Below are 5,752 nucleotides of genomic sequence, written 5' to 3' on the forward strand. Positions count from 1 at the left end.
GATGATTAAGGATGTTGAACATTTTTTCAGGTGCTTCTCTGCCATTCGGTATTCCTCAGGTGAGAATTCTTTGTTCAGTTCTGAGCCCCATTTTTTTTTAAAGAAACTTTGATAGTAAGTTGGGAAGATAGCACAGGCAGGCCTCTTGTACAGGGTGTCATGTATCTCAGGCTGAGCCTTGAACTCATCACATAGTCAAGGGTAACTTTCAGCTTCTCACTCTCATGCCTCCATCTCCTGGGCATCTGTGTTTGTTTGTTTCAGTGGTGGGGATAAAACCTGTAGTCTTGTATGTGCTAGTCAGACAGTATACATCTGAGAAACATCCCTAGCCTAGGCCATGACTTCTTGCATCCTCAGATTGCATAGGAAGAAAGCAGTTTCTGGGAACTCATTTATAAAGGTATTCATCTCACTGAGGCAGGCAATACCTACAACTTCCACAGGCTTTACTTCCTTATCATGTCACACTAATAATTTTCTTCTGTACTTATTGCTAATTTATATGCAGGAGTAGGTAGACTGGAAAATACTAAGAATCTTATCATCAGGTTGGTATTCTCCAAGTGGTAGTATAGGTGACCTTCTTATTTCTAAAACATCATACTTTCAATGGAGACATTGTTTTGCCTTGCACTGAGTGAGATACAGTGGCCTCTTAAATTCTCCAGCATAGAGATATGAGGCACAATGAGCCTAAACCCCAGATAAACATACTCCCATGGGTCTGGCAGTAGGCAAGACCATAACTACTCCCAGTATGTATCCCGTGAAATCAAATTCAAACCCCATCATGTTGTCCAGGTCTCTATACCAATATGGAACAATCATCATCATTCTTTGTTACAATAGCAAGTAAAAGCAACTCTTGATGAGTGGTTACATGGGAGGGGCTGGCAAGCTGGCTCAGTGGGTAAGGACACTTGGCACCAAGCCTAACCAACTGCATTCCATCCTCAGAACCCACGGTGAGAATAAATTCCTTAAACTTGTTTTTTGACACACACACACACACACACACACACACACACTGAATGAATGAATAAATGAATGAATGAATGAATGAATGAATCAATGTCAAGAAACTTTAAAGGAGCTAAGCGCATGCATAGTATTGTAAATGTAGCAATTAGAGTTCTGAACTACTACTGTTCTGGGAAGGACATAGCCATCGTTACTTGTCCCAACTACGTGTAAAGCTTGAATGTTCTACCCTGGAGTTATATCCTCATTGGTATCTGCTCTGCAATCTGCATTACAGCATCCATCCATCAGACTACAATGAGACATTTCCATGGCCAGCAAAATGTCTCTGTGGGCAAAAGGTACCTGCTTGCCAACCCTGATGATCTGAGTTCAATTTCTGGAACCCACATTGTGGAAGGATAAAACCAACTCTTATTTATCCTCTGACACTCCAGGAATGACATGCAGCACATATGTTCGTGTGTATAATTATATCAGGTATACACACACACACACACACACACACACCGAACCACACCACAAAAATTAATAGCAAGGTGTTTGAAAAGGTAATCTCTAGTTCAGCCACCAGATGGCAGAGCTGTACAAGTTAATAGCTTTTGTAACAAATGTGTTACCTTTTCATAATACACCTGAACCAAAGATCAAATGTACCTGACATATGCTACCTTAGATAGACACTCAGAACACTCCATTAGTTTCTTATGTTATTTTGCATTTGTTTTAATGTAATTAAAAAATCTAAAATATATACTTACCTGCACAAAATCTTGTTTCTTCTTTGTAACAAACTCTTGCGAAGGTCTTTTCAAAATCCTAAATATTCTTTTATGACATTCTTTTCATTTTCTTCCTTTGGAAATGTCATATATGTAAATAGTGTGTCTTGAACATTTTTACCCTTAATTCCTTCCTCCCAACCCCTCAGGGAACCCCAATTCCCTCCTCCAATTCTCTTCAAGTAATCCGAACCTAGCATGCCTCTCCTTCCTTATTTCAAGTTTCTTTTTACTTTTATTAATTTATTTTGAACGAGGCTGAGGTGAGATATTCCAAAGCACAAGCATAAAGGTCAACCTGGGAAAGTGGTTTCGTCTTCCATTGTACAGGTCTTGGGGTACAATTTAGATTTCAGACTTTGAGCATCTGTCACCTTAGCCCCTTTTAAAAAGATACTTTTATTAAGTTTTAAATTGTGTATATATATTTGTGTCTGTGCACAGGAGTGCAGTTACCAGAGAAAACCAGGAGAAGCCAGAAGTGTTAGATTCCCTGGACCTGGAGTGAAGCTATCCAATATGAGTGCTTGGAATTGATCTTGTGGGTACCCAGAATGGAGTTCGGATCTCCTGGAGCTTGGTCCTCTGTAAGAACAATATATGATCTTAACTAACCACTGAGCCATTTCTCCAGGCCACTCCCCTTTTGAGACAATGCCCTAGGTAGTCCAGGTTGGATTCACTATGTAGCTGATCTTGAGCTCCTAAGCCTCTTGCTTCGACTTTTGCAAGTGCTAGAAATATAAGCCCAAGGAACCATGCTTGGCTATAGGGCATTCTTTTCTAATACTTAATTATTACTGTGTTTTTTTTTTTTTAATGTAAGGTCTGTGATATAGGTTGGTGGTAGAGCCCTTACAAGCACAAAGCCCTGGCTTTATTCCCTGGAATCCAGAGGGGGAAAAAAAATCCCAGGAAGGATGTTGCAGAGGGATTGTGAGTTGGAGGTTAAGTCTAAACTATACAAGAAACTTACCAGAAATCACTAACAGTCAAAACGTACAGGCAATATGTAAATTGTCATGTTTAAATCGTTCTGCATGTCAATAATGAACTCCTTGGCTTAACGTACTAATTACTAAAAGAGGGAATGTAAGGACAATGTAATTTTTTTTGGCTGGGGCTCACATTTTCAAGTGGTATTCAAGACAGAACGACCAAGATACTCTTAGCAGCCCTGGGGAAGGTTGCTGCGCATGCTCTCTCCTTTGCGATATTATTCCAACTTTGGAAGTTTGGAAGCTAAGAAAGCAATTGCACCTCTTCAACAATCAAACCTAAGGGGAACACCAGGCTTGCATTTTTGACCCCAAGTGTGCTAAGCACGGCAAGCCAGAAGTGAACGAAGCAGGTATTTCTATTCTCATGTTGGAAGCCATGAGGGCGGGCCAAAACCAATCTAAACTGATAAACCAGGAGTTGCGGAGAAATACTGCAGAGGCAAAAAATGGGTTAGCACAGGATCGGTGGCTCTTGATAAGTATGCTCTCCTTGAGCTCCTCGGTTACTGTGTTTCTTTGTGTGTGAAGGGGAGTGGATATAAAGGGAGGAGTACAGGACACTTGCAGCCCTAGCGCTGATATCCTACATTCTGAAAAGGACACATTTGGAACACATGTGAACAAAAGGACACATCCCGCATCCCTGTCTCCCAGGCAGCGATTCTGGAACGCTGAGGTTTGTTCATCCTGCTTCTTCTCTCACCGCACAACAAGACTACAGGTGCAGACGGACACCCAGAGCCAAGGTAAGCTTATTGGAGATGGAAACAGAACAATCTCTCTGGCCCCTAAACAGAACTGGGCCCATCTTCCTTGCTTGCATAGAATTGACAGTATATCGCACTGTGAATGCCTCATTGAGGGGCAATTAGAATAAACTAGGAAGTCTTTCAGCTGATGCACGTTTTTTTTTAACAGGACCTTTTGGTGCCCCCAAAGAACTAAACCCACACCTGCCTCTAAGGAAGGTAGCAGGCTCCAGTGGTCACTGAAGTTAACTTGAGATAGTGGCTCTGAGTTCTTTGTCTCATGTCAATGAAAATAAAAGGTGCAGACTCTTGTAGGAGTATGGAGCAGAAACAGACTTTATTAAGAAGAATTATTTAAGAAGTAAAAGATGGAGGGAAAGATAGATTATTCCTTAAAGTAGGAAGAGTTTCCAAGAAAGGAAATGTCATCAAGCTCCTTTGTCTAGGGATTTTTATAGGACCATGGCAGAAACTCGACAAAGTTGGTGGTAATCTCTGCTGAGATCAGCTAATTCTGTGGGCTCTCATAGACCATGCTCTATACATCTCCATGGCCCAATTTCTGTTCAGATATTGTCCATCTCGTTAGGGGTAGTTGAAGCCCCTCCTATTCTTCACTGAGTAGCTTTGTTAATTATTGACCTTGATTGTATGTTGTTAGTCATTTGGCCAACTTCACTACCCTCTGAAGTTGGACGTGTCTTATATTATACTAAATTCTTTTTGGACTCACATTACATAAGCAGCTTGGGGCGAGCTAACTCTTTCATAGCTGCCAAGACATAGCTGTGCTGTTTCTTGATTACATCACATAGTTGGATCTTCAACTATGGGGGTGTAAGGTGCACTCTTAAGCAACAGCTTCTTAGAAGCCATCCTGGTACATTCCAGAGGTCTACACTGGGTTTGTTTTCTCTTGCAGTTAAAGAATTAAGAGGCAGTTAAAAAATCTCAAACATGACAGGCAGGATCAGGGAGAATCTCAGACATACAGATAAAGTTAACAGATGAAAAATACCTTTAGGTGGGCAGTGGTGGCGCACACCTTTAATCCCAGCACTTGGGAGGCAGAGGCAGGCAGATTTCTGAGTTCAAGGCTGGCCTGGTCTACAGAGTGAGTTCCAGGACAGCCAGGGATACACAGAGAAACCCTGTCTCGAAAAATCAAAAAAGAAAAAACACCTTTGTTAAAGGTGAAAAAGCATACACACACACATTCACGCACTCACATACAGACAAGTACACACATATACAAACAGAGGCAAAGACCCTCCCTGGAAAGTACAGGGTGCTGAGGAAGCTGAAGTCAGACCTTTCCTGGAGGTCTGGGGGTTGTAAGGTTCTTTAGTAGGCTTGAATGTAAGGATATAAGGCCTTTCCCCATAATTTAGAGTTGGTCAATGTAAATGAAGAAAGGGAAGCTAATAGGCCCACTGCTTTGGGTAAACACATCATGGTTCAGCCTGGATCAGTCTGCAGGGAACCCTCTGACAGGAGAAGATGCCTACCAGGCCTTTGTTTGAAGCTGACAAGCCTTAATGAGGAGGGTAAAGAAGAAGCCAGAAGTTTGTCATCTTTATTATCTACTCGTGGCCCTTTTCCTGACTGTCAACTCGTCAGGGATCTAAGTCCTAGTTCCTCAGTTCCTACTTCCATTTTAGTCTGCTATAATGAACTGCATTAGGAACAAGAAGATGAAGTTGGGTGGTGGTTGTCCACCTCTCCACACTTGAGAGACAGAGGCAGGTGGGTATCTGAGTTCAAGGTCAGCCTGGTCTCAGCCTACACTGCAGAGGGGGTTCAAAGACAGCCAGGGATACACAGAGAAACCCTGTCTTGAACCCATCCCAGAAGAAGAAGAGGGAGGAGGAGGGGGGAGGAGGAGGAGGAGGAGGAGGGAGGAGGAGAGACTATTGTTCCTCAAGGACTTTCTGGGTGGAGGGAATAAACTGGTCTTCTATCACTGGCCCAAAGCCCTGTCCTTCCTCTTAAGAGTTAGGCTTAGTTATCACATATCCAAATATAAGCCTTCTTATTTATTGTGATGGTTTGAATAGTAATGTCCCCTGTAAGCTCATATATTGAATGTTTGCTTTCCCAGTTGATGTGCTCTTTAGTCTTGTTGGAGATGTGTCACTAGGGGGTGGGCTTTGAAGTTTTTAAAAGCCCACCAGGTTCTCTCTCTCTCTCTCTCTCTCTCTCTCTCTCTCTCTCTCTCTCTCTCTCTCTCTCTCCC

General features: G+C 42.3%; 1 protein-coding gene across 1 annotated transcript in view; it reads left to right on the forward strand.

Moving 5' to 3' along the window:
* Positions 1–3,376: 3,376 nt before the first annotated feature.
* The window catches only part of LOC110287536 (embryonic testis differentiation protein), a 10,972-nt gene continuing 8,596 nt past the window's right edge, over positions 3,377–5,752 (forward strand). Inside the window, exon 1 of the mRNA XM_029472928.1 lies at positions 3,377–3,513. The gene's annotated coding sequence lies outside the window, so the exon portion shown is untranslated. The remainder of the gene's footprint in view (positions 3,514–5,752) is intronic.

This window comes from Mus caroli, chromosome X (genome assembly GCF_900094665.2).
Source record: "Mus caroli chromosome X, CAROLI_EIJ_v1.1, whole genome shotgun sequence".
In the NCBI taxonomy this organism is placed as follows: domain Eukaryota; kingdom Metazoa; phylum Chordata; class Mammalia; order Rodentia; family Muridae; genus Mus; species Mus caroli.